Source organism: Phyllostomus discolor, chromosome 14 (genome assembly GCF_004126475.2).
Source record: "Phyllostomus discolor isolate MPI-MPIP mPhyDis1 chromosome 14, mPhyDis1.pri.v3, whole genome shotgun sequence".
NCBI classification, from domain to species: Eukaryota; Metazoa; Chordata; class Mammalia; order Chiroptera; family Phyllostomidae; genus Phyllostomus; species Phyllostomus discolor.
This window is the reverse complement of record NC_040916.2, coordinates 36,112,597-36,118,954: the sequence shown is the minus strand read 5'-3', so window position 1 is coordinate 36,118,954 and position 6,358 is coordinate 36,112,597.

Genomic DNA, 6,358 nt, shown 5'->3' with positions numbered 1-6,358 from the left:
GTCCAGCTCGCTGGGTTTCTCTTGGGTGTAAAGGCTGGAGGAGGGGGAGGATGTGGGGTTCCCCAAGATGTGATTCAGTCCCTGCGACATGGACACCCCCTCCACCAACGGTGTTCAGTGTCTAGGGGGCCTTGCCTGAGCCTGGAGGGCGAGCCCTAGAACAAGGGTGGGAGGGACAGTTGCAGACACGGTGTGTCACGAGGGCCTGCAGCCCCTGTGAAGACCCGGTGACAGTGTCCGGTACGACAGCGGCAGTGGCAGGACTGGAGTCCAGACACACCTTCTCTGTGGGGGTCCAGTGTGACACAGACAGTGTTCAGACCAGGGGGCTGACCGGGACCCTCGGCTGGGACCACTCCTTGGCAATGAAAAATGCTGGAGCCCCACCTCACACCTCTTGCCACCATTAACACCTGGAATTCGAGGCCCGACGCCAAACACGACGCTGGGGGAGTGCTCATGAAAGTGTAGGTAGGGGTTTGTGGTCAGAGGGTGAGAGAAGTCTCCGTAAGACAAAAAAGCCGTAAGGGGAAAAGCCTGAAGAGCATCAGATTTGTGAACCAAACACAAAGGACCCGTATAAAGACCAGAAAGGACTCGCGTAAATCGTTAGGACAAAGTTTTTAAAGGTGGATAAGGATCTATGAACAAACCACTTATAGGAATAGGGATATTAATGGCCCCCTAAGAGATTAAAGAGATGTTTATCATCCAAGGAACTTGAATGACAAGAGAGACCATTTTTCAGGTGAACAAACATTTAAAAGTTTAAAAGGTGAGAGGGGTGGCGTTGCCTTCTGGGGAGCTTGCACGCTGTTGTAACTACTTCAGAGAACAGTGTGTCAATATCTTCTAAAAAATCAAGTGATGGCCTGTGACCCAGTAATTCCGCTGTGCTAAACACACCTAAGGTTACGCTACGATGGTGGGTTGTTTGTAGTAGCAAGAGTGGAATTCTTGTTGCACACTTGCCCATCGATGCCACGGGGTACCAGACGGCAATGAAACAGTGAAATTCAACTCCGTGAGCAAACATGGGAAGGTCCCCAAGGCACACTGTTGAATTTTTAAAATTAGGCTGCGGATCAGTACGTATAATATAAAACCGTTCGTGTTTTAAGAAGGGAAACCTTGAGGTAAGCGTTTTCTGCGGATACATTCGAGTGCGTGACATGCGCGGAGTTGGGTCTGACCCCCAGCCAGGCTCCAGGGGGGAGGCGGGAGGAGAACTCGGAGAAAGGCTGAGAACCCAGGACCGTGGTTCAGGTGGGGGTGTGCCCTGCCGGGCTACTTTGTAACAGGAGCCGGTTTTAGGAGAGGAAAGCAAACGGAAGGAAAGCTGACTCCTGCGGAGGCTGCATTGGCTCGGCTCCACGTGCAGAGCAAAGTCTTTGAGTAGAGGGCCAGATTGCTGTCCCCTGTGACCCGGAGCCAAGGCTCTCTCCAGGGAGGGAGGGGTGAGGGCTGAGTGACCAGGGGACCAGTGACGTCAGGCTGCCTTCTGCCTGGGGAGGGGCTAGTGCAGGCAGAAGGCAGGAAGCGGCTCCACTCCCACCTTGTGCCACCAGCAAGAGGTGTGAGGCGGGGGTTTCCCTGTCATCCAGTGACTATTGAGGGGATTTCCATAGTGTGAGCCAGTGACCCTGCCTTAAGGGAAGGCCTGGTAGACTGGGGGAGGGGGGGAGGGAGTGCGAGGGGAGGGGGCGGGGGTTGCGGATGCCTCTCAGCTGCAGAGGGGCTGTGACCAGGCTCGGAAAGGGAACGCACTGTTCATTGCTAGGTAGCGATATCACCACTGCTCTAGCAACGTGAACCCACACATGTCATCTCCCGGTTCCCGTGGGTTAGGAGTCAGCGCGCAGCTGCACAGGGTTCCCCGCTTCGGGTCTCACCTCAAAGCTGAGGTCCGCGTGTCAGCCAGGGCTCCGGTCTCATCTCGAGGCTCAGCTGGGGAGGGGTCGGCTTTCCGAGTTCGCGGGATTGTCAGCAGAACTCAGGTCCTCGATCTTCTGGACAGGGGGCTCCAGGTTCCTGCTGGCTGGCAGCTGAAGGCCGCCCTCGTTTCTTGCAAGGGGCGCCTCTTGCTTCATCAAAACCGGCAGGGGGAGGGTCTCCCGGGAAGACGCTACCACCCTACGCACGGAATGGGAACCACCGCTCATCACCTTTGCTGTTTTCCACCAGAAGCACATCGCGGGTCCTGCTCACCCCCAAGGGAGAGGGTTTCACAGGGGCCTGAGTACCAGAAGGCGGGCTTACAGGGGTCCATCCTATCGACGCAGGGAAGAGGGCAGGGAACCAGGAATCCGCCTGGGAGTCCTCTGTGAAAAGGATCTCGGGAGGACGGCAACGTGGCCACTGGAAGGGAGAGGTTTAAAAAGCGTAGGTCCGCAGGTGAAACGTATGGCTTGTAAATCTCAGCTAGAAAGAAACAAAGCACATGCTCCAAGTTTTCCTAGTTACTACATTTGTGAGCGAACATCACTAGTGCTGGGTTTGTGCAAACAGTATCACTGAGAGCTTAAAAACAAAGAAAACCCAACTTGTGATAGAAGCGGTTCCCCCAAAAGTATTAGAGATGCTCATTTGTATTCATTGTTGCAGGCTGAGCAAGCGGGCTAAGGTATTTCCAGTTCAGAGACACTGGACTCCAGAAAAATCTTGTAACATTATTTCACTGAGGGGGTGGAGGTGGGGACTACTGGCAGGCACGGAGGGACAGAGGGACGTGGGTCTGCCTCACAGCCAGCCCGAGAGCTCCGAACTCCCGGAACCTGGGCTTCGAACAGAAATCGCACATCCCTCATCTTCGGCAGCAGGACAGGGTGGGACAATGGGCCACGCTGACAAAAAGGAGCTCGGGGAGGGCCCCGAGGCCAGCACAGGACTCCCTGGCTGGAGAGTGGGGTCGTGTGAGACGGTGGTCTGGCTTGCTCCTGGCTCAGGCCATACTGGAAAAATATTTTTTTTCTGGAAACCAACAGGCTAGGCTCTCTGGGGATTTTCAGTGAAAATATTCACAGGGGACTCACATGCGAGACTTAAATTCAGAACAAAAGATTAGACGGATGTGTGTGGGTTTGAATTTCAAGTGGGCAGGGGCAGCTGTGGGGCCCGCACGGAGCCGGGGGGCAGCCCAGGTTACTGGGGGAGGGGCGTCTCCCACGTGCACAGGGGTGGAATCCATCTCACAGGGAGGATCGTGTCCGGCCGTGGTGGAAGTCTGAGGAAAGCGAGAAGATGTCTGTATTTTATTTCCTGCGCTGGAATGTTGCCATTGTACTCACAGGGAGTTTCTGAACCGAGCCTGAAACCTGATCTGCTGCCTTCCAGCGTGTGTTGTTTCAAGTGGAAAGAGCCCCCGGGAAAAGGGGGGGGGCTTTCTCGACAGAGCTCTGCCTTATTGGGGACGGGGGGCTACCCCCCAAAGTGGGGTCCGATAGGAGCAGCCAGAGCTGATGACACAGGAACGTGACGATCAGCACGGACAGAGGCGGTTGCCCTGGAACCCGTGAGCACGGGGCCCCTCTGCGTGTCTGCCCCCACGCCTCGAGTCTCCACGGGGCAGCAGGCAGGTCCCTCGGTGTCTGTCAGCGATAAAGCGTTCACTCCGTGTCCCGGGGGTTAGGAAAACCAGGCTGATCCAGCGGGACGACAGCAACCCTGACGGTGGGGTCGCCAGAGGGACGAGGCGAGAGCCGACCCAGAGGCCGGAGGCTGGCTGACGTTGATAAAAGTGAAAGCCTTGCGTCTCGACGTCTCCGCTGGGTCATCTCGCCGGAGGAGGGCATCCCACGAGCCCCGTGGGCAGCACAGCAGGTTATGAGCTGCCCGCTGCATCGCGGAGCTCACCTGACCGCCCCTTCCCCGCCTCCCACTCCCTTACGCTTCCCACAGGGCGGCCGTGGGGGCGTCACGGACATCATGCTTCGGTCTGTGGTCTCAGAGTACCGATCTGAGCGTTACCCCGAGACTCCCACTCTTGGAGGTCGGCTCGGGAGTTGACGATTCTTCAGTTTGTCCCTACTCGGGGCAACGGAGGGTGGATGTGGTTCTGTGTGGGCGGGCTTGGCGGCGCTGCGTTAGGTGGGGGCGTTTTGTGGTGGCGGCTACCGTGGCGATTGTTTGGAAGAGCCCGGTGGGAAAGAACCTGCCTCTGGTGGGCATCTCTCCTCTGCATCTTTGAAACGTGCTTCCGACAGGTGGGGGATTTTGTTTTAAGTCCAAGAGGCACAAGACTGCTTAGCTGGCTCTCCGTGTTCGCCTCCCCATCTTCTCGCTGTCCCAGTGGCTCCATTTCTGCCGCACAGGTTACTGCCCAGGGGAAAGATGTCACTTCCAGTCTAATTAAGCTCTAGCCACTGAGATACAAGCAGAAGCGCTCTAGGTTACTCCCAGCAAGTTTCCTGAAGAAGGGAAGCACAGCCCCCACGCCTCTTTCGGCCTCCTGCGGTTTGACATGCAGAGGTGAAGGGGCTCCAGCAGCTACTTTGTGCCATGAGGTATCAGAGGATGGAGCCCTCGCACTGGGGGTGAGGGAGCAGCAAACTAAAAAGCTGAGTCCTGCCCTGGCTGCTGTGTCTGAGTGGATTGAGTGCTGGCCTGCGAACCAAAGGGTCCTAGGCTCGATTCCCAGTCAGGGCACGTGCCTGGGTTGCCGGCCAGGTCCCCAGCAGGGGACGTGCAAGAGGCAACCACACATTGATGTCTCCTCCCTCCCTCTCCTCCCTCCCTTTCCCTCTGCCTAAAAATAAATAAATAAAATCTTAAAAAAAAAAAAAAAGCTGAGTCCTTGAGGCTGCCATGAAGCTGACATCCCTGGCGCTTCGCTGTCCCCTTCCAGATCTTTCCTTACAAGAGAAACAAGCTTCTGTTCTATTAAGCCACTGTTATTACTTCGTCATACCTAGCAGAACTCAATGCTCCCTAATTTGCTTGCTGTTCCAGCCTGCCTGTGGCTCAGGCGCAGGCTGGGGACGCGGGCGCTGTGAATGGTACACGGGGCACAGGACCTCATGAAGCAGGCCCTGAGGACTTGTTTCCTGGCAGGACCAGGATTTGGGAGGCGGCCGCGGTGAGACCCTTGCACCCAGCGTCCCGTGCCAGGGACAGGACCCGGAGCGCCCGTGCCCAGCCTCGGCTGTGCAGTGTTCTCTAGAACAATCCCACGTGTGGTTAGGCTCATTCCCGGCGGCCCAGCCTCCAGGGCCAACCACCCCAGGCCTCCCAGGGGTTCCGTGAGCTACCTGATACCTATAATGACTCCCTTCCCCATTCCAGCCGCGGGAGGGAACGGACCGTAAGTGATGTGCCGCTCCCACTGGGTATTATGTGAAAATAAGGCTTTATCTCTAATGAATGCCTTAGCCTCTCTCCCCCCTGCTTCAAACCACTGGCTTAACCCCATGGCTTCCTCTGGACTGGGGCTTAACTTTTCTCCCCACTTTTCCAGGCGTGGGAGCGACTGCTGTGGAATCTGACCCCGGAAATAGGGGTGTGTGGACCCCTGGGACTAGGAAGAGCCACACGTCGGAACTCACGCACAGAAGGTGAACGACTGTGACACACACCTTTGGCCGCGTGTGTGTATGGAAACTCGCTTCCTTGGGTTTTCTGTGTTTTCCTCCCCATACGCATGATACGGCTTCACCCAGGACGTGAGGAGGGACCCCAGGGGCTGTCAGAGCCGCGGGAGGGAAGGAGCCAGAGCCGGAGTCGCTGAATGACTCCATGCAGCTGGGCTGCCCCACCAGCCTGGACTGTTCCCCAAGGAACAGGACGGAAGAATGAACTCCAATTCTCCATAACCTGCCGTCTCAGGGTCTCGGTCAGCTTTGCCTGTCTCCGCTAACACAGTAAGAACAGAGGGACTCAGGGCAGGGAACTTGTCAGCAGGTGATGACAGACCCCAGGGACACCAGCACCTCGGGTTTGAGCTCTGGGAGGGGAAGGAACACCCTGAACACCGCCGGCGGAGCACCGTGCCGGGCCCCGGGGAGCCCCAGCTGGAGGCACCCACGGTCAGATGGTCGTTTTGGCGGCCCCAGGGGCAAGGACATACATCCTACAGTTTCTGCCCCAGACTTTCAAATGTAACTTTTTTAGCTTTTATACTTTGACCACAGTGTTTAGAAAATTGTTTTCATCTGCCGCTGTCTTTGTTCCCACGTCTTCCCTCCTTTTAAAGATGGCGCTCTGCTCTTTTTCTCTTTGATTATCACTGATTCCATTCTACATCGAATATTTGGCTCTACTACAGCTCTGCCCTTCTCACCGGAGCTCCTCGGTCAGGAGTCGGGAAAGGGCTCTGTCTTTGAGGTCCTGCTGGGACAGACCCCCACCCGCGCATTTCGTGTTG